This window comes from Ranitomeya imitator, chromosome 6 (assembly GCF_032444005.1).
Source record: "Ranitomeya imitator isolate aRanImi1 chromosome 6, aRanImi1.pri, whole genome shotgun sequence".
Lineage (NCBI taxonomy): Eukaryota > Metazoa > Chordata > Amphibia > Anura > Dendrobatidae > Ranitomeya > Ranitomeya imitator.
Window position 1 is genome coordinate 467,465,190 of NC_091287.1, and position 23,769 is coordinate 467,488,958.

Sequence of the window (23,769 nt, forward strand, 5' to 3'; positions counted from 1 at the left end):
TAGTGTCTCACTTTCACAGAAATTAAAATATAAGTGCCAATAAATCCAAATTTTTCACCAACATAAAGCACTATATACACAAAATAAACTAAATATACCCAATAAAACTTAACATTTAATAAATTACTCAATTAAAATGACAACCACATAACACATACAACCTTCAGACGATGCCTGTTGTTTGGCTGAAAGATACAGAGTGCACAGTATCCCTAATTAACAGATTATCTGTACCCTACCTTGCCGCAGAGGTTGGCACCCTAAATCCTGCAGAGTGGCGCCCCCTGCTTAATGTAGACTCTACCTAATTCACTATAATGGGCCCTGTCGTGTATGAAAAGACAGCAAATTAAACAGCAGACCATACAATTCAGACAAACAAATATATAAGATTGTCATCAACATCAGTTGAAAACATGTGCTCAAATGTATTGCACATTGCCCCGTGCAATATTGTGTTTTAAGTTATAATACACACTTAATATTATTGCACCTATTCCCAAAATCCGGTATGCTGATAAACACTGGGGAATAAAATTATACACTGTACCTAGGTTTGCCCTATCTGCCTGCGGAGGTTGGCACCCTATAATCCTGTGCAATTGGTGCCCCCGTTCATCGTCGTCTACCCATAGTACTCCCTATAAGCTTTATCCAGGGGGGACATACAAACATTGGAACGGTATGCCGTTTCTTATAATGGTAGGTTTAGATACAAATATACCAGATTGGGCACCAGGTTCACAGCGCAAACAATTCAAATGGTTACATTAATGACAATTCTCTCATAATATAGTATATCTTAATTAGCATAATTATCAAGCATGTTCATCTCGACGCGTCTACCCGAGGTCGGTTCATCAGGAGACATACTTTGCATTAAATCATTAAAAACTTATCTGAACTTAGAGTTAGAAGGGTAAGGATCACACTAGATTGGAGGAGTGTGCCCTTGATAACAGTAGGGAACGATGTCCATCCCAAACCGCTCGTCTCAATCAGCCTTGTATTCCTGGTGCTTATCTTAGCCTTATATACACACACTAACCTCCTCATGGTTTCTGACATATCGGCTCTCTGTGATGCCCGCTGGCTTCACTACTTCCGGGTTCACGCAATGAAGGGTCCCGCGCTGTACCATGGTAAACCACTTCCGATATATGGAACACAACTGCGTTCCACACTGCGCATGCTCAAATACACTTGCTTTCCTTCTCCCGGCCGCATATATGCTACATTCTACAGCTAAAATGAGCGATGGGTGGAACGCTGATACGTCCCGTAACAAGGAGGCGCTACACAGTATCTTATTCTCTTATTTGCGCTTCATTCTATACGGATACCATAAACTAATGTCAGAAAATTGCTTTTGGGAACCAAACCCCATTAACTTTTCAGGCCGAAAAAACATAAATTTACAAAATATATAAATATGATGTGATAAAGAGTAATAACCAATACTGACCAAACTCAATTAAGAGCAATGTATCAAAGGATTTACATCCATAAGGGACTAACTAGGGTAATAGGCCAAAAAATTCCTTAACACAAAGAAACCAGATTGCAATTGGTCATTTAAGCCCTGTGGTTTTATACTTTTCATGTAAAAAAATCCACTTTGCCTCTTTTTTGAAGGATTAGGCGATCCCAATCCCCTCTTCGCACTGACGGTGTAACCACTTCGTTCACAGAGAACACAAAACAGCTCAAGTCACCTCCATGCACGCTCCTAACATGATTTGAAGTATCACGTTCATTCAAAATGTCCCCTATATGCTCCTTCACCCCTCTGCGTAGCTTCCGTTTTGTCTTTCCCACATAATCCTTAGGGCAGCTACACTGGAATAGGTAGATAACGCTCTTCGTTTTACAGTTCGCAAAGTGCCTCATATCATATTCCTTTTTCATGTGGGAACTAGTAAAAGTATAGATCCTGGAGACATGCTTGCAGAACTTGCACTTCCCACATTTAAAGGTACCGTTATGCCTATTCTCCAACCAGGTAGAAGACTATTTTTGAGGAAAGAAGGCACTGTGAACTAATTGGTCCTTGATTGATCGCCTCCTTCTGTATGTAATTGATGGGGTATCAAGAATTATATCACACAAATCCGGATCCATTTTCAGGATATCCCAATATTTCCGGATTACATTATTAATCTCATGTGATTGATCATCAAAAGTACCTATGATCCTCAGATTATCTCCTTCCTCCTCTTTAGTCTTACTAACCAGTAGGGTTGAGCGAAACGGGTCGTTCATTTTCAAAAGTCGCCGACTTTTGGCAAAGTCGGGTTTCATGAAACCCGATCCGACCCCTGTGCGGGGTCGGCCATGCGGGACGCGACTTTCGCGCCAAAGTCGCGTTTCAATGACGCGAAAAGCGCCATTTCTCAGCCAATGAAGGTAAACGCAGAGTGTGGGCAGCGTGATGACATAGGTCCTGGTCCCCACCATCTTAGAGAAGGGCATTGCAGTGATTGGCTTGCTGTCTGCGGCGTCACAGGGGCTATAAAGGGGCGTTCCCGCCAACCGCCATGTTACTGCTGCTGATCTGAGCTTAGGGAGAGGTTGCTGCCGCTTCGTCAGAAGCAGGGATAGCGTTAGGCAGGGTCCATTAACCACCAAACCGCTTGTGCTGTAGCGATTTCCACTGCCCAACACCACCTTCGGTGTGCAGGGACAGTGGAAGCTACATTTTTTTTTTTTCCCTCAGCGCTGTAGCTCATTGGGCTGCCCTACAAGGCTCCCTGATAGCTGCATTGCTGTGTGTACGCCGCTGTGCAAACCAACAGCTTTTTTCAAAGCACAAATCCTCTTGTTCCTTCCTTTCTGCACAGCTATCTTTTTGGTTTGTACACACTTTTTATTTAATTTGTGCATCAGTCCACTCCTTATTGCTGCCTGCCATACCTGGCTGAGATTACTGCAGGGAGATAGTAATTGAAGGACACTCCCTGTTTTTTTTTTTTTTTTTGTGGGAGATTAAGATTGACATTTCTGCTAGAGTGCCATCCCTGTCTGTGTCATCTCTCACTCAGTGGGCCATAGAAAGCCTATTTATTTTTTTGCTTGATTTGGGTTATAAAATCTACCTGAAAAAATCACTACATCAATCAGTGGGAGAAAAATATTGGCCTCAGGGCTTGTGTGCCACTCCTGACTCCTGTGTGCATCATCACTCACTCAGTGGGCCATAGAAAGCCCATTTTTTTTTTTTGCTTTATTTGGGTTCTAAATTCTACCTGAAAAAATCAATAAATCAATCAGTGGGAGATTAATATTGGCCTTTGGGCTTGTGTGCCAGTCCTAAGCGTGCCATCTCTCTCTCTCAGATAGTGGGCCATAGAAAGCCTATTTATTTATTTTTTCTTTAATGGGTTTATAAATTTTCCCTGGAAAAAAAAAAAAAAGTGGGAGATTAATATTGGCCGTAATATTGCAGTATTAGCCCTCTGTGTCTGTACTGCTACATACTTAGGCAGGTAACTGGTTCATGCAGCTTTACATGAACACCTGAGCCTTACACTATAGCTGGTCCGAATAACTAAAGCAATTGTTACCATCCACCTCTCGTGTCTCCCCTTTTCCCCATAGTTTGTAAGCTTGCGAGCAGGGCCCTCACTCCTCCTGGTATCTGTTTTGAACTGTATTTCTGTTATGCTGTAATGTCTATTGTCTGTACAAGTCCCCTCTATAATTTGTAAAGCGCTGCGGAATATGTTGGCGCTATATAAATAAAATTATTATTATTATATTATTGGCCTCTGGGCTTGTGTGCCAGTCCTGAGCGTGCCATCTCTCTCACAAATAGTGGGCCATAGAAAGCCTATTTATTTTTTTTTTTTTGGTTTTATAAATTCTCCCTTAAAAAAAGGGAGATTAATATTGGCCTTTGGGCTTGTGTGCCAGTCCTAAGCGTGCCATCTCTCTCTGTCTCTCAGATAGTGGGCCATAGAAAGCCTATTTATTATTTTTTTTATTGGGTTTATAAATTTTCCCTGGAACAAAAAAAAAAAAGTGGGAGATAAATATTGGCCTCTGGGCTTGTGTGCCACTCCTGACTCCTGTGTGCGTCATCTCTCACTCAGTGGGCCATAGAAAGCCTTTTTTTGTTTTATTTGTTTTCTAAATTCTCCCTGAAAAAATCATTTTATTTTCTTTGGTTTCTAAATTCTTCCTGAAAAAATCATTTTATTCTATTTTTTTTTTCCTAAAGTCTCACAGAAAAAAAAAAAAAAAAAACAAATCAGTGGGAGATTAATATTGCCCTTTCTGCTTGTGTGCCAGTCTTGACTCCTGGGTGTGCCATCTCTCTCTCTCTCTCTCCAATTGTGGGCCATAGAAAGCCTTTTATTTTTTTAGCTTGATTTGGGTTCCAAAATCTACCTGAAAAAATCACTACATCAATCAGTGGGAGATAAATATTGGCCTCTGGGCTTGTGTGCCACTCCTGACTCCTGTGTGCGTCATCTCTCACTCAGTGGGCCATAGAAAGCCTTTTTTTGTTTTATTTCTTTTCTAAATTCTCCCTGAAAAAATCATTTTATTTTCTTTGGTTTCTAAATTCTTCCTCAAAAAATCATTTTATTCTATTTTTTTTTTTCCTAAAGTCTCCCTGAAAAAAAAACAAAAAAAAACAAATCAGTGGGAGATTAATATTGCCCTTTCTGCTTGTGTGCCAGTCTTGACTCCTGGGTGTGCCATCTCTCTCTCTCTCTCCAATTGTGGGCCATAGAAAGCCTATTATTTTTTTTAGCTTGATTTGGGTTCCAAAATCTACCTGAAAAAATCACTACATCAATCAGTGGGAGATAAATATTGGCCTCTGGGCTTGTGTGCCTCTCCTGACTCCTGTGTGCGTCATCTCTCACTCAGTGGGCCATAGAAAGCCTTTTTTTGTTTTATTTGTTTTCTAAATTCTCCCTGAAAAAATCATTTTATTTTCTTTGGTTTCTAAATTCTTCCTGAAAAAATCATTTTATTCTATTTTTTTTTTTCCTAAAGTCTCCCTGAAAAAAAAAACAAAAAAAAAACAAATCAGTGGGAGATTAATATTGCCCTTTCTGCTTGTGTACCAGTCTTTACTCCTGGGTGTGCCATCTCTCTCTCTCTCTCTCCAATTGTGGGCCATAGAAAGCCTATTATTTTTTTAGCTTGATTTGGGTTCCAAAATCTACCTGAAAAAATCACTACATCAATCAGTGGGAGATAAATATTGGCCTCTGGGCTTGTGTGCCACTCCTGACTCCTGTGTGCGTCATCTCTCACTCAGTGGGCCATAGAAAGCCTTTTTTTGTTTTATTTCTTTTCTAAATTCTCCCTGAAAAAATCATTTTATTTTCTTTGGTTTCTAAATTCTTCCTCAAAAAATCATTTTATTCTATTTTTTTTTCCTAAAGTCTCCCTGAAAAAAAAAACAAAAAAAACAAATCAGTGGGAGATTAATATTGCCCTTTCTGCTTGTGTGCCAGTCTTGACTCCTGGGTGTGCCATCTCTCTCTCTCTCTCCAATTGTGGGCCATAGAAAGCCTATTATTTTTTTTAGCTTGATTTGGGTTCCAAAATCTACCTGAAAAAATCACTACATCAATCAGTGGGAGATAAATATTGGCCTCTGGGCTTGTGTGCCACTCCTGACTCCTGTGTGCGTCATCTCTCACTCAGTGGGCCATAGAAAGCCTTTTTTTGTTTTATTTGTTTTCTAAATTCTCCCTGAAAAAATCATTTTATTTTATTTGGTTTCTAAATTCTTCCTCAAAAAATCATTTTATTCTATTATTTTTTTTTCCTAAAGTCTCCCTTAAAAAAAAAAAAAATCAAATCAGTGGGAGATTAATATTTACATTTGTGCTTCAGTGACAGTCCTGCGTGTGTGGCATCTCTCTCATTTGTTGCCACCAACAACAGAGTGTGTAACATTGTGCCTGATTTTCGTTGTGGTCTCACTCACCTGTAAAGGGGTAGCTAAATCATACTGAAGTTATAGCTCACCGTGTAATTTGTGTGACAGCAACAAATACCGTTAGTTTGTTTACGTTTTTAAAACAATGAGGAAGTATGGTGGAAGAGGTCGTGGCCGGGGGCGTTCATTGTCAGCTGGTAATGAGGGTAGTGGTAGTGGTGGAGCATCAGCTGGTCGTGGGAAAAAAATATTGCACCTAAGTCTGGAGCTGTGGAGCCAGGTTCGTCGTCTGGCTACACAAGGCCTCGAACGCTCCCTTTTCTGGGAGTAGGAAAACCGCTTTTAAAGCCGGAGCAGCAAGAGCAAGTTTTGGCTTATCTTGCTGACTCAGCCTCTAGCTCTTTTGCCTCCTCTCGTGAAACTGGTAAATGTCAAAGCAGCGCGTCGTTAGTGGATGTTCACGGTCAGGGACAAGTCGCTTCCTTGTCCTCTTCAGGAAAAACAACAACAGAGAAGAATGCAGCAGGCGACACAACGGGTTACTCCATGGAGCTCTTTACACATACCGTCCCTGGCTTAGAAAGTGAAGCAGTTAACAGTCCATGCCCATTACAAGTTGAATCTGACATGGAGTGCACTGATGCACAGCCACAGCCAGACTACTATGCTGGTCCTTTGACTCAGACCACAACATTGCCCTCGCAGGGTGCTGATCAAGAATCAGACCCTGATGAGACTATGTTGCCCCATCACGAACGCTATACCACCGACCGACACGGTGACACAGACGAAGTTGCACACGAGCTACAAGAAGAGGTAATAGATGACCCAGTTCTTGACCCCGATTGGCAGCCATTGGGGGAACAGGGTGCAGGCAGCAGCAGTTCTGAAGCGGAGGAGGAGGGGCCGCAGCAGGCATCAACATCGCAACAGGTTCCATCTGCCGGGCCCGTATCTTGCCCAAAACGCGTGGCAAAGCCAAAACCTGTTGGAGGACAGCGTGGCCATCCGGTTAAAGCTCAGTCTGCAATGCCTGAAAAGGTATCCGATGCTAGAAAGAGTGCAGTCTGGCATTTTTTTAAACAACATCCAATTGATCAGCGCAAAGTCATCTGTCAAAAATGTTCAACTACCTTAAGCAGAGGACAGAATCTGAAAAGTCTCAATACAAGTTGCATGCATAGACATTTAACCACCATGCATTTGCAAGCCTGGACTAACTACCAAACGTCCCTTAAGGTTGTAGCACCCTCGGCCAATGAAGCTAGTCAGCAACGCAACATCCCTTCCGGCAGTGTAGGGCCACCATTTTCCGCACCACCTGCAGTATCTGTGCAGGTTTCTTTGCCAGGCCAAAGCAGTCAGGGTCAGGGAATCACCAGTTTCGTAGTAGGAAACACTGCATCTAGGGCACCGGTGGCAACAATACCATCTCCCACCGTCTCTCAGTCTGCCATGTCCACCGGCACCCCCGCTAGTTCCACGAACTCCAGCTCTCCAGTCCAGCTCACCCTACATGAGACTATGGTTAGAAAAAGGAAGTACTTAGCCTCGCATCCGCGTACACAGGGTTTGAACGCACACATAGCTAGACTAATCTCGTTAGAGATGATGCCCTACCGGTTAGTTGAAAGCGAAGCTTTCAAAGCCCTGATGGACTACGCTGTACCACGCTACGAGCTACCCAGTCGACACTTTTTTTCCAGAAAAGCCATCCCAGCCCTCCACCAGCATGTTAAAGAGCGCATCGTCCATGCACTCAGGCAATCTGTGAGCACAAAGATGCACCTGACAACAGATGCATGGACCAGTAGGCATGGCCAGGGACGTTACATGTCCATCACGGCACACTGGGTAAATGTGGTGGATGCAGGGTCCACCGGGGACAGCAAGTTTGGGACAGTTCTGCCTAGCCCACGGTCTAGGAAACAATTGGCTGTAGCCGTTCACACCCCCTCCTCCTCCTCTTCGTCCTCCTGCAGAAGCGAGAGCTCGTCCACAGACCGCAGTCGCACAACCACTCCATCCGCAGCTGCCACTGTTGCACACCAGGTCTCCCATTATGGGGCAGCTACTGGCAAACGTCAGCAGGCTGTATTGGCTATGAAGTGTTTGGGCGACAACAGACACACCGCGGAAGTTCTGTCCGAGTTCTTGCAGAAAGAAACGCAGTCGTGGCTGGGCACTGTAGATCTTGAGGCAGGCAAGGTAGTGAGTGATAACGGAAGGAATTTCATGGCTGCCATCTCCCTTTCCCAACTGAAACACATTCCTTGCCTGGCTCACACCTTAAACCTGGTGGTGCAGTGCTTCCTGAAAAGTTATCCGGGGTTATCCGACCTGCTCCTCAAAGTGCGTGGACTTTGCTCACATATCCGCCGTTCGCCCGTACACTCCAGCCGTATGCAGACCTATCAGCGTTCTTTGAACCTTCCCCAGCATCGCCTAATCATAGACGTTGCAACAAGGTGGAACTCAACACTGCACATGCTTCAAAGACTGTGTGAACAGAGGCGGGCTGTTATGTTTTTGTGGGAGGATACACATAAACGGGCAGGCAGTAGGATGGCAGACATGGAGTTGTCAGGTGTGCAGTGGTAGAAGATTCAAGACATGTGCCAAGTCCTTCAGTGTTTTGAGGAATGCACACGGCTGGTTAGTGCAGACAACGCCATAATAAGCATGAGCATCCCCCTAATGCGTCTGCTGATGCAAAGTTTGACGCACATAAAGGATCAGGCGTCTGCAGCTGAGGAAGAGGAAAGCCTTGATGACAGTCAGCCATTGTCTGGCCAGGGCAGTGTACAGGACGAGGTAGCGGGCGAAGAGGAGGAGGAGGACGAGGAGGATGATGGGGATGATTATATTTTTAATGAGGAAGCTTTTCCGGGGCCACTGGAAATTGGTGGCGCGGCAAGGCCGGGTTCTGGTTTTTTGAGGGACACAAGTGACGTGGATTTGCCTGAAACTGCCCCTCAACCAAGCACAACCGCAGATTTGAGAACTGGAACTTTGGCCCACATGGCGGATTATGCCTTACGTATCCTCAAAAGGGACACACGCATAACTAAAATGATGAACGATGACGATTACTGGTTGGCCTGCCTCCTTGATCCTCGCTATAAAGGCAAATTGCAAAATATAATGCCACATGAGAACTTGGAACTAATATTAGCAACCAAACAATCAACTCTTGTTGACCGTTTGCTTCTGGCATTCCCTGCACACAGCGCCCGTGATCGTTCTCACACGAGCTGCAGGGGCCAGCAGACCAGAGGAGTTAGAGGGGCAGAAATCAGAAGTGGCGTTGGCCAGAGGGGTTTTCTGACCAGGTTGTGGAGTGATTTTGCTATGACCGCAGACAGGACAGGTACTGCAGCATCAATTCAAAGTGACAGGAGACAACATTTGTCCAGTATGGTTACAAACTATTTTTCATCCCTTATCGATGTTCTCCCTCAACTGTCATTCCCATTTGATTACTGGGCATCAAAATTAGACACCTGGCCAGAATTGGCAGAATATGCATTGCAGGAGCTTGCTTGCCCGGCAGCTAGTGTCCTATCAGAAAGAGTATTCAGTGCTGCAGGTTCAATACTAACAGAAAAAAGGACTCGTCTGGCTACCCAAAATGTAGATGATCTAACCTTCATTAAAATGAACCACAACTGGATTTCGAAATCTTTTGCCCCACCTTGCCCGGCTGACACCTAGCTTTCCTATGAAAAGGTCTTGCCTGTGGACTATTCTGAATGCCTTTTCCAATCTCGTAATTTTCTGCACCTGATTGTCCAGCATACGACATGTTTACACCTCACTAAATGGCCAAACTCCCCACACGGGGCCGTGGTATCGACACTTGGCGACAGCACCCGTGAGAGTGCAGTTTGTCTGAAGAGGTGGGTGAGCCCGCTTTTGGTCGACGGCACTGCCACTGGGTCCCTCCTAGTACAATAAAGTGTCTGTGGCGGTGGTGGTGCGCACCCAACGTCAGACACACCGTTGTAATATGAGGGGCCCTGGGCCTGTACCGCCGGCCACAAGACAGTTTCCCCCCACCCCAGCTCAAACAGTGCTCTACCACTTGCAAAATTATCTCACAGCTCCACCAATGTTTAGTCTATGCGCTGACATCCTTCAATGCCTGCCACTGACAATACCATTGTATTGACATTTTTGTTATGTTAGGCCTTCGATGCCTGTCTGTGGTCACTCCTTCCACTAGGCCTCCACTGACCACACCACTGCTGCCCGTGTACCCCTGTAACCAATTTAAAATTGCCTACAGCCATGTGTTATTATTTTAGGCCTTCGATGCCTGTCTGCGGTCACTCCTTCCACTAGGCCTCCACTGACAACACCACTGCTGCCCGTGTACCCCTGGAATCAATTTAAAATTGCCTACAGCCATGTGTTATTATTTTAGGCCTTCGATGCCTGTCTGCGGTCACTCCTTCCACTAGGCCTCCACTGACCACACCACTGCTGCCCGTGTACCCCTGGAACCAATTTAAAATTGCCTACAGCCATGTGTTATTATTTTAGGCCTTCGATGCCTGTCTGCGGTGACTCCTTCCACTAGGCCTCCACTGACCACACCACTGCTGCCCGTGTACCCCTGTAACCAATTTAAAATTGCCTACAGCCATGTGTTATTATTTTAGGCCTTCGATGCCTGTCTGCGGTCACTCCTTCCACTAGGCCTCCACTGACCACACCACTGCTGCCCGTGTACCCCTGGAACCAATTTAAAATTGCCTACAGCCATGTGTTATTATTTTAGGCCTTCGATGCCTGTCTGCGGTCACTCCTTCCACTAGGCCTCCACTGACCACACCACTGCTGCCCGTGTACCCCTGTAACCAATTTAAAATTGCCTACAGCCATGTGTTATTATTTTAGGCCTTCGATGCCTGTCTGCGGTCACTCCTTCCACTAGGCCTCCACTGACCACACCACTGCTGCCCGTGTACCCCTGGAACCAATTTAAAATTGCCTACAGCCATGTGTTATTATTTTAGGCCTTCGATGCCTGTCTGCGGTGACTCCTTCCACTAGGCCTCCACTGACCACACCACTGCTGCCCGTGTACCCCTGGAACCAATTTAAAATTGCCTACAGCCATGTGTTATTATTTCAGGCCTTCGATGCCTGTCTGCGGTCACTCCTTCCACTAGGCCTCCACTGACCACACCACTGCTGCCCGTGTTCCCCTGTAACCAATTTAAAATTGCCTACAGCCATGTGTTATTATTTTAGGCCTTCGATGCCTGTCTGCGGTCACTCCTTCCACTAGGCCTCCACTGACCACACCACTGCTGCCCGTGTACCCCTGGAACCAATTCTCCCTCAACTGTCATTCCCATTTGATTACTGGGCATCAAAATTAGACACCTGGCCAGAATTGGCAGAATATGCATTGCAGGAGCTTGCTTGCCCGGCAGCTAGTGTCCTATCAGAAAGAGTATTCAGTGCTGCAGGTTCAATACTAACAGAAAAAAGGACTCGTCTGACTACCCAAAATGTAGATGATCTAACCTTCATTAAAATGAACCACAACTGGATTTCGAAATCTTTTGCCCCACCTTGCCCGGCTGACACCTAGCTTTCCTATGAAAAGGTCTTGCCTGTGGACTATTCTGAATGCCTTTTCCAATCTCGTAATTTTCTGCACCTGATTGTCCAGCATACGACATGTTTACACCTCACTAAATGGCCAAACTCCCCACACGGGGCCGTGGTATCGACACTTGGCGACAGCACCCGTGAGAGTGCAGTTTGTCTGAAGAGGTGGGTGAGCCCGCTTTTGGTCGACGGCACTGCCACTGGGTCCCTCCTAGTACAATAAAGTGTCTGTGGCGGTGGTGGTGCGCACCCAACGTCAGACACACCGTTGTAATATGAGGGGCCCTGGGCCTGTACCGCCGGCCACAAGACAGTTTCCCCCCACCCCAGCTCAAACAGTGCTCTACCACTTGCAAAATTATCTCACAGCTCCACCAATGTTTAGTCTATGCGCTGACATCCTTCAATGCCTGCCACTGACAATACCATTGTATTGACATTTTTGTTATGTTAGGCCTTCGATGCCTGTCTGTGGTCACTCCTTCCACTAGGCCTCCACTGACCACACCACTGCTGCCCGTGTACCCCTGTAACCAATTTAAAATTGCCTACAGCCATGTGTTATTATTTTAGGCCTTCGATGCCTGTCTGCGGTCACTCCTTCCACTAGGCCTCCACTGACAACACCACTGCTGCCCGTGTACCCCTGGAATCAATTTAAAATTGCCTACAGCCATGTGTTATTATTTTAGGCCTTCGATGCCTGTCTGCGGTCACTCCTTCCACTAGGCCTCCACTGACCACACCACTGCTGCCCGTGTACCCCTGGAACCAATTTAAAATTGCCTACAGCCATGTGTTATTATTTTAGGCCTTCGATGCCTGTCTGCGGTGACTCCTTCCACTAGGCCTCCACTGACCACACCACTGCTGCCCGTGTACCCCTGTAACCAATTTAAAATTGCCTACAGCCATGTGTTATTATTTTAGGCCTTCGATGCCTGTCTGCGGTCACTCCTTCCACTAGGCCTCCACTGACCACACCACTGCTGCCCGTGTACCCCTGGAACCAATTTAAAATTGCCTACAGCCATGTGTTATTATTTTAGGCCTTCGATGCCTGTCTGCGGTCACTCCTTCCACTAGGCCTCCACTGACCACACCACTGCTGCCCGTGTACCCCTGTAACCAATTTAAAATTGCCTACAGCCATGTGTTATTATTTTAGGCCTTCGATGCCTGTCTGCGGTCACTCCTTCCACTAGGCCTCCACTGACCACACCACTGCTGCCCGTGTACCCCTGGAACCAATTTAAAATTGCCTACAGCCATGTGTTATTATTTTAGGCCTTCGATGCCTGTCTGCGGTGACTCCTTCCACTAGGCCTCCACTGACCACACCACTGCTGCCCGTGTACCCCTGGAACCAATTTAAAATTGCCTACAGCCATGTGTTATTATTTCAGGCCTTCGATGCCTGTCTGCGGTCACTCCTTCCACTAGGCCTCCACTGACCACACCACTGCTGCCCGTGTTCCCCTGTAACCAATTTAAAATTGCCTACAGCCATGTGTTATTATTTTAGGCCTTCGATGCCTGTCTGCGGTCACTCCTTCCACTAGGCCTCCACTGACCACACCACTGCTGCCCGTGTACCCCTGGAACCAATTTAAAATTGCCTAGAGCCATGTGTTATTATTTTAGGCCTTCGATGCCTGTCTGCGGTCACTCCTTCCACTAGGCCTCCACTGACCACACCACTGCTGCCCGTGTACCCCTGTAACCAATTTAAAATTGCCTACAGCCATGTGTTATTATTTTAGGCCTTCGATGCCTGTCTGCGGTCACTCCTTCCACTAGGCCTCCACTGACCACACCACTGCTGCCCGTGTACCCCTGGAACCAATTTAAAATTGCCTACAGCCATGTGTTATTATTTTAGGCCTTCGATGCCTGTCTGCGGTCACTCCTTCCACTAGGCCTCCACTGACCACACCACTGCTGCCCGTGTACCCCTGTAACCAATTTAAAATTGCCTACAGCCATGTGTTATTATTTTAGGCCTTCGATGCCTGTCTGCGGTCACTCCTTCCACTAGGCCTCCACTGACCACACCACTGCTGCCCGTGTACCCCTGGAACCAATTTAAAATTGCCTACAGCCATGTGTTATTATTTTAGGCCTTCGATGCCTGTCTGCGGTCACTCCTTCCACTAGGCCTCCACTGACCACACCACTGCTGCCCGTGTACCCCTGGAACCAACATCAGAAAATATAAAAATAAGTATTTTGCTTATAAAAAAGAAAATACTGGAGAGATATCAAATGCAGACATTTTAACATTAAAAACAAACACATACAACAAAAATCTGGTACAGTACTAAAAATGGCCACCAGCTACAATAACTTTCTCCTGCAAGTAGTTAACTGAAAGGTTTTTTCAATTTTAAACACAGATATGGCATCCACCGAGTGTTGTCCTGTCGCGTCTTCTTTATATTATTGTCAAGAAGATGCAAAACAATGAAAATAATAAAATCATTATTTACCAAAAAAATAGAGTAAGTCAAAACCACATTGCAAATAAACATTCATTACAAATAAAGAAGCAGGGCGCGTCCGAGGGTGAGTATATACCTAATAAGAATATAATCACCCTCGGACGTGCCCTGCTTCTTTCCGACAGCCTTCCTTCCTAAGAATCAGCCCTTCCGTGGTGTAGAGAGAGGGTTTGTTACACTCCAAGGTGTTCCCCAGGTTGCCTTTCCTGAGCTTCGATCTTCCGGCTCTCGTTTAGTAGTTGTTGGAAACTACGCTGCATTGGGCCTACAAATTGGGTATGGGGTGTAGAGAGATGGTGTGTTCCACTCCAAGGTGTTCCCCAGGTTTCCTCGCCAATGCTTCGATCATCATGCTCTCGTTTAGTAGTTGTTGGAAACTACGCTGCATTAGGCCTACAAATTGGGTATGGGGTGTAGAGAGATGGTGTGTTCCACTCCAAGGTGTTTTCCAGGTTGCCTTTCCTGAGCTTCGATCTTCCGGCTCTCGTTTAGTAGTTGTTGGAAACTACGCTGCATTGGGCCTACAAATTGGGTATGGGGTGTAGAGAGATGGTGTGTTCCACTCCAAGGTGTTCCCCAGGTTTCCTCTCCATTGCTTCGATCTTCCGGCTCTCGTTTAGTAGTTGTTGGAAACTATGCTGCATTGGGCCTACAAATTGGGTATGGGGTGTAGAGAGATGGTGTGTTCCACTCCAAGGTGTTCTCCAGGTTGCCTTTCCTGAGCTTCGATCTTCCGGCTCTCGTTTAGTAGTTGTTGGAAACTACGCTGCATTAGGCCTACAAATTGGGTATGGGGTGTAGAGAGATGGTGTGTTCCACTGTAGAGAGATGGTGTGTTCCACTCCAAGGTGTTCCCCAGGTTTCCTCGCCAATGCTTCGATCATCATGCTCTCGTTTAGTAGTTGTTGGAAACTACGCTGCATTAGGCCTACAAATTGGGTATGGTGTGTAGAGAGATGGTGTGTTACACTCCAAGGTGTTCCCCAGGTTTCCTCTCCATTGCTTCGATCTTCCGGCTCTCGTTTAGTAGTTGTTGGAAACTACGCTGCATTAGGCCTACAAATTGGGTATGGGGTGTAGAGAGATGGTGTGTTACACTCCAAGGTGTTCCCCAGGTTTCCTCTCCATTGCTTCGATCTTCCGGCTCTCGTTTAGTAGTTGTTGGAAACTACGCTGCATTAGGCCTACAAATTGGGTATGGGGTGTAGAGAGATGGTGTGTTACACTCCAAGGTGTTCCCCAGGTTTCCTCTCCATTGCTTCGATCTTCCGGCTCTCGTTTAGTAGTTGTTGGAAACTACGCTGCATTAGGCCTACAAATTGGGTATGGGGTGTAGAGAGATGGTGTGTTACACTCCAAGGTGTTCCCCAGGTTTCCTCTCCATTGCTTCGATCTTCCGGCTCTCGTTTAGTAGTTGTTGGAAACTACGCTGCATTAGGCCTACAAATTGGGTATGGGGTGTAGAGAGATGGTGTGTTCCACTGTAGAGAGATGGTGTGTTCCACTCCAAGGTGTTCCCCAGGTTTCCTCGCCAATGCTTCGATCATCATGCTCTCGTTTAGTAGTTGTTGGAAACTACGCTGCATTAGACCTACAAATTGGGTATGGGGTGTAGAGAGATGGTGTGTTCCACTCCAAGGTGTTCTCCAGGTTGCCTTTCCTGAACTTCTATCTTCAGGCTCTCATTAAATTGTGGTTAAACGGAACAACTGCATTTGGCGTACTAGTTGGTTTGGGGCCTACTATCGGTGTCTGCCGCTCCTTGCTGTTCTCCTGGTTTCCTGTCCTGAAATTCCGTTTTCAGGCGCTCGTTAAGTAGTTGTTAATGTTAGACTGCATTTGGCCTACTAGTTGGGTTGGGGCCTACTATCGGTGTCTGCCACTCCTTGCTGTTCTCCTCCACTGAACAAAGCTGTGCCGCCTGTTTACTACTGTTGCCAATTTTGAACTGCATTTCGACTACTTACTGATTTGGGCCTGCTCTCTGTCTCAGCCTCTCATTCCAGTTGTCCTCCACTGCAATGCCCCCTGATTAGTCCTGTGTTACCAATTTTGAACTGCATTTAGCCCACTTTATTCTTTGGGCCTATATCTGTGTTTCCTCCTCATCCTGCCCATTGCCCAGCCAGTGATAGATGAGTCTGCTGGTACATTGACCCATAATGCAACATTTCCCGTGCACGCTACACTGCAAGATTGTGACCCTGCTGAAAGTCAGGTCCCCCTTCCCGCATACCATACCACCTTACACGGGGACAAACAGGAAGGTGCAGATGAAAGTGCAGGTTCCTTCATCAGGTGGGGGGAGGAATACTAGTTGGCGACGTCACTGGCACAGGGCCTCTCATGGTACGCAAAAGTGTTGCTGCCGGTGGGAGGCGCCCCCGCCGTGCAAACACACCGCTGTACTTTGAGGGGCCCTGTGCCAGTGCCAATGCCAACGAGTGGGCCCCCCCTGCTTGCTCAGGTTCACAGCACTTGCAAAGTTGAAATACTTACCTCTCCCTGCTCCACTGCCGTGACGTGGTCCAGATTTCCTGGGCCCACTAATTACTTGAACCAGCCCTACCCACCACAACTTTAGCCAAATGACCCCCAATTTCAAATGCCTTCCAATTATTATAAGGTAAATTACGCTTGACAAGCTTCATTAAGAAGAATGGATGGTTTTGACATTAAAATGGGCACTCTAGGTGTTTTCCTGGCCCCCACTCACTGCCGACTATGCTGCCCCATTGACTTGCATTGGGTTTCGTGTTTCGGTCGATCCCGACTTTACGTCATAATCGGCCGATTTCACTCGACCCGACTTTTGAGATAGTCGGGTTTCGCGAAACCCGGCTCGACTCTAAAAAGGTCAAGGTCGCTCAACTCTACTAACAAGCAATGAGCTCCTTTCCTTAGTACTTGAGGATTTAAAGGCCTCATTGAGTACCCCAAGCTGGTATCCTCTATCCACAAATTTGTCCCTCAATTCTCTGGCCTTTCGGAAAAAAAGCTGAGTCTGTTGAGCAGTTCCTTCTCAAGTATTGTCCCCTTGTTATTCCCCTTCTCAAGCTGTGTGGATGGTGACTCTCCCAGCATAGCAGGTTATTAGTACCCATAGGCTTATAAAAAGTATCAGTTACAATCTGCCCTATGTTGTTCCTAGAGATTTTTAAATCCAAAATGTTAATGGACACATATTGAAACTCATAAGTCAACTTTAGACCAATCTCGTTGTTCAGCTCGTTCACAAAATTGGAGAATGAGGCCACATCACCTGACCAAAAAATCAGTACATCATCTCTGTACCTATCCCAAAATAATATCTGGGGTTTCCACCAGAAGGCCTCATCCTCCCCAAACACAAACTGGTCCTCCAACCAGCCAAGGAAAAGGTTAGCATACGTGGGAGCACAGGGGCTCCCCATAGCGGTACCCTTGAGCTGGTGGAAGAACCTGCCGCCAAACGTGAAAAAATTATGCTTTAGTACAAACTCAGGTAGTCCAAAAACAAATTGATTATGATGGGACAAATGTGTTCCCATTGATCTAAGAAATAAATTACCAGCCTGCAAACACTTATCATGTGAAATATTACTGTATAAGGCCTCTACATCAATGGAGGCCAAATATATGTCATCGCTGAGAATAATATCCTCCTGCTTGAGAAGGAGATCCGAAAAATCTCTAATGTACGAAGGTAACGAGGTGACAAAGGGCCTGAGCATCATATCAATATAAACACTTGAATTCTGGGTAATTGAGTCAATCCCAGCCACTATTGGGCAGCCTTTCAATAGACTAAAACCTTTATAGACATTTGGCAGTGAATAAAAAACAGCCAACACAGGAAACTTGGGATACATAAAATCATACTCATTTTTGGATATTAACCCAACAGATTTTGCCTCTGTCAACAACAGCTTGAGAGCACTCATAAAATCCCCTGTGGGATGCTTTTTCAATAGTTCATATGTTGATGAATCTTTAAGAATACTCTCACATATAGCCTGATACTGACTGAGATCTAAAACCACCAAGTTTCCCCCTTTGTCAGAGGGTTTAAACACACAGTCCGTCTTAGTGGCCAGTCCGTTGAGTGCTTCCTTTTCTCCTTTATTTAGATCATAGTGATATTTGTCTCCCATAGTGCCTATCCTCTCCAAGTCCTCCACCACCAATCTCAGAAAGATCTCAATGCTATCATGACCTATCTGAGGGGGCATTCTCCTACTTTAAGGATTAAGATCAGTGAACAGGCCCAAATCCATTGGTCTCTCATTTTCTCTCAAAAGGTCTGTGAAAACCCTCACACTTGGTAGATCTTCATCTCTAACCCCCAAGGATTCACAATCAGCCCAATCATGGGTTTTAAAGAATTTTTTCCATCTAATCTTTCTTAAAAACAAATTGATGTCTGTAACCCATCCAAACTCATCAAACCGATGAGCATGGCACTACATCCTTGGACACCAATGTAAGGTTTACTTTTTCATGTCCATACTTACCCGCTAGATATGTTACCTGTTGTGAATTCTGTTGTCAAGCTCCCGCCTGTGGTCATGAATGGTACTTCGGCTGGTTCTGTCCATGGGCTTCCTCTGGTGGTTGTGAGTGGAGCTGCGGCTTCTGAGTTTCCTTCCACAGGTGACAAGGTTAATTCGTTAGCTGGCTGCTCTATTTAACTCCACTTAGATCATTGCTCCATGCCACCTGTCAATGTTCCAGTATTGGTCTAGTTCTCTCCTGGATCGTTCTTGTGACCTGTCTTCCCAGCAGAAGCTAAGTTCCTGCTTGTTTTTCTCTGGTTTGCTATTTTTCTGTCCAGCTTGCTATTTTGATTTTTGTCTTGCTTGCTGGAAGCTCTGGGACGCAGAGGGAGCGTCTCCGCACCGTGAGTGGATGCGGAGGGTCTTTTTGCGCCCTCTGCGTGGTCTTTTTGTAGTTTTTTGTGCTGACCACAAAGTTACCTTTCCTATCCTCTGTCTGTTCAGTAAGTCGGGCCTCACTTTGCTACATCTATTTCATCTCTGTGTTTGTAATTTTCATCTTTACTCACAGTCATTATATGTGGGGGGCTGCCTTTTCCTTTGGGGAATTTCTCTGAGGCAAGGTAGGCTTTATTTTTCTATCTTTAGGGCTAGCTAGTTTCTTAGGCTGTGTCGAGTTGCATAGGGAGCGTTAGGAGCAATCCACGGCTATTTCTAGTGTGTGTGATAGGATTAGGGATTGCGGTCAGCAGAGTTCCCACGTCTCAGAGCTCGTCCTATATTATTAGTAACTATCAGGTCATTCCGTGTGCTCTTAACCACCAGGTCCATTATTGTCCTTACCACCAGGTCATAACAGTTACCTTACTTACGCGGTATATACAGTACAGACCATAAGTTTGGACACACCTTCTCATTTAAAGATTTTTCTGTATTTTTATGACTATGAAAATTGTACATTCACACTGAAGGCATCAAAACTATGAATTAACATATGTGGAATTATATACATAACAAAAAAGTGTGAAACAACTGAAATTATGTCTTATATTCTAGGTTCTTCAAAGTACCCGTATTAGAGCAGTCCTAACTAATGTATGGAATCCCGATCTGATGTATTTAAAAACCTGGTCATATGTATAGAACCTGTATGAGCAGGATTCAGAAAGGAAATATCCAATGTGGGAATGTGGACTGCTCTAATACGGGTATACCTTGACGTTTGGTAGAGCGGCTTAAAATATTTTTTGCAAAAAACGTATTAACCAAATACCCTGTGTTTTTCCATCTTTTTACTAGCACTTGCTGTTAACTGATATTTTCGGCAACAGAGTATTTTTGGGTTTAAGTGTGCCTTTTTGTGTTTCTCTCTCTGAACCTGTTGATGTGGCCCAGCCAGGGTTAGCTGCTCCACAGAGTTTTTGCATCATTTGAGGGAGGCTATTCACTTGTTCAAAGAGCATGCAGTGGATCCATGACCAAAGTAAAAAAAAAGGTGCAAAATCTTGTTTAACCCCTTAGTGACAGAGCCAATTTGGTACTTAATGACCGAGCCAATTTTTGCAATTCTGACCACTGTCACTTTATGAGGTTATAACTCTGGAACGCTTCAACGGATCCCGCTGATTCTGAGATTGTTTTTTCGTGACATATTGTACTTCATGTTAGTGGTAACATTTCTTCGATATTACTTGCGATTATTTATGAAAAAAACGGAAATATGGCAAAAAATTTTAAAATTTAGCAATTTTCAAACTTTGTATTTTTATGCCCTTAAATCAGAGAGATATGTGATGAAAAATAGTTAATAAATAACATTTCCCACATGTCTACTTTACATCAGCACAATATTGGATACAAAATTTTTTTTTTGTTAGGGAGTTATAAGGGTTAAAAGTTGACCAGCAATTTCTCATTTTTACAACACCATTTTTTTTTAGGGACCACATCACATTTGAAGTCATTTTGAGTGGTCTATATGATAGAAAATATTCAAGTGTGACACCATTCTAAAAACTACACCCCTCAAGGTTCTCAAAACCACATTCAAGAAGTTTATTAACCCTTTACGTGCTTCACAGGAACTGAAACCATGTGGAAGGAAAAAATAAACATTTAACTTTTTTTTGCAAACATCTTAATTCAGAACCATTTTTTTTATTTTCACAAGTGTAAAAACAGAAATGTAACCATAAATTTTGTTATGCAATTTCTCCTGAATACGCCAATATCCCATATGTGGGGGTAAACCACTTTTTGGGTGCACCGCAGAACTTAGAAGTGAAGGAGCGCCGTTTGACTTTTTCAATGCAGAATTGGCTGGAATTGAGATCGGACGCCATGTCACGTTTAGAGAGCCCCTGATGTGCCTAAACAGTGGAAACCCCCCACAAATGACACCATTTTGGAAACTAGACCCCTTAAGGAACTTATCTAGATGTGTGGTGAGCACTTTGAACCCCCAAGTGCTTCACAGAAGTTTATAACGTAGAGCCGTGAAAAAAAAATTGCATTTTTTCAACAAAAATGATTTTTTTCCCACAAATTTTTATTTTCACAAGGGTAACAGGAGAAATTAGACCACTAAAGTTGTTGTGCAATTTCTCCTGAGTACGTCGATACCCAATATGTTGGGTAAACCACTGTTTGAGCGCACCGCAGAGCTTGGAAGAGAAAGAGTGCCGTTTTACTTTTTCAATGTAGAATTCGCTGGAATTGAGATCGGACGCCATGTCGCGTTTGGAGAGCCCCTGATGTGCCTAAACAGTAGAAATCCCCCACAAGTGACCCCATTTTGGAAACTAGACCCCCATGGAACTTATCTAGATGTGTGGTGAGAACCTTGAATGCCCAAGTGCTTCACAGAAGTTTATAATGCACAAAAAAGATTTTTTAGCCCCCAAGTTTTTATTTTCACAAGGGTAACAGGAGAAATTGGACTGCAATAGTTGTTGTCCAATTTATCCCGAGTATGCTGATGCGCCATATGTGGGGGTAAACCACTGTTTGGGCGCACGGCAGAGCTCGGAAGGGAAGGAGCGCCTTTTTGGAATGCAGACTTTGATAGAATGGTCTGTGGGCATTATGTTGCGATTGCAGAGCCCCTGATGTACCTAAACTGTAGTAACCCCCCACAAGTGACCCCATTTTGGAAACTAGACCCCCCAAGGAACTTATATAGATGTGTGGTGAGAACTTTGAATGCCCAAGTGCTTCACAGAAGTTTAGAATGCAGAGTCGTGAAAATAAAAAATATTTTTTTTTTCACAAAAAAGATATTGTAGCCCCCAAGTTTTTATTTTCACAAGGGTAACAAGAGAAATTGGACCCCAAAAGTTGTTGTCCAATTTATCCCGAGTACGCTGATGCCCCATATGTGGGGGTAAGCCACTGTTTGGGCGCACGGCAGAGCTGACTTTTTGAGCGCAAAATTGGCTGTCGTGTTTGGAGACCCCCTGATGTACCTAAACAGTGGAAACCCCCCAATTCTAGCTCCAACCCTAACCCCAACACACCCCTAACTCTAATCCCAACCTGATCCATAATCCTAATCACTAACCCTAACCATAATCACAACCCTTACCCCAAAACAACCCTAATGTCAACCCTAACCATAACCCTAATCAAAACCCTAAATCCAACACACCCCTAATCCTAATCTCAACCCTAACCTCAAACCTAACCCTAATCCCAATACACCCCTAATCACAACCCTAATCTTAACCCTAATCCCAAACCTAACCCTAATCCCAAGCGTAACCCTAATGCCAACCCTAACCCTAATACCAACCCTAATCCAAACCCTAACCCTAATCCCAGCTCTAACCCTAACTTTAGCCCCAACCCTAGCCCTAACTTTAGCCCCAATCCTAACCCTAGCCCTAAGGCTTGGCATTCCGTCGCAATCCGTCATTTTGGACAAGAAACGGATCCTGCAAATGTGCACGCAGGATGCGTTTTTTGCCCATAGACTTGTATTGCCGACGGATCGTGACGGATGGCCACATGTCGCATCCGTCGTGCACTGGATCAGTTGTGTTTTGGCGGACCGTCGGCACAAAAAAAGTTCAATGAAACTTTTTTTGTACGTCGCATCCGCCATTTCTGACCGCGCATGCGTGGCCGTAACTCCGCCCCCTCCTCCCCAGGACATAGATTGGGCAGCGGATGCGTTGAAAAACTACAGCTGCTGCCCACGTTGTGCACAATTTTCACAACGTGCGTCGGTATGTCGGGCTGACGCATTGCGACGGCCCCGTACCGACGTAAGTGTGAAAGAAGCCTAACCCTAAATTTAGCCCTAACCCTAAATTTAGCCCCAACCCTAGCCCTAACCCTAGCCCTAACCCTACCCCTAACCTAACCCTACCCCTCACCCTACCCCTACCCCTAACCCTACCCCTAACCCTAACCCTACCCCTACACCTAACCCTACCCCTAACCCTACCCCTAACCCTACCCCTAACCCTAACCTACTCCTACCCCTACCCCTAACCCTACCCCTAACCCTACCCCTGACCCTAACCCTAACCCTACCCCTAACCCTAATTTTAGCCCCAACTGCTGTTCTCCTGCTGGCCGGCAGATGGAGACAGATGGGTGGGGGCGCACTGGGCATGCGTCCGCCATGTTCTTCTGCCGGCGGCCAGGAGGAGCAGCAAGAGGATCCAGGGACACAGGTGAGTATTGTAGGGTCCCCGAATCCCCCTATTTCTCTGTCCTCTGATGTGCGATCACATCAGAGGACAGAGAATTACACTTTACTTTTTTTTTTTTTTTGCGGTCGCCGGTAAACAGTTAATTACCGGCGATCGCAAAACAGGGTCGGTAAAACCGACCCCGATCATGCTCTTTGGGGTCTCGGCTACCCCCGGCAGCCGAGACCCCAAAGATTCTCCCGGTGCCGGCCGGCGGGCGCACTGCGCATGCGCCCGCCATTTTGAAGATGGCGGCGCCCTCTGGGAGACACGAGGAGCATCGGGGGAGCTAGGTGAGTATTGGGGGGCCACCTGGGACCCCTTTTCTCTGTCCTCCGATGTGCGATCACATCGGAGGACAGAGAAATTAAAAAGAGATCGAGTTTTTTTTTTTATTGCGATCGCCGGTAAACGGTTAATTACCGGCGATCGCAAATGCGGGGTGGGTTTTGTGGGTTAAAACCCCCCCGAATCATGTTCTCTGGGGTCTCGGCTACCCCCGGCAGCCGAGACCCCGGAGAAAATCGGCCTCTGGGGGGCGCTATTGACTTTTTCCACAGCGCCCT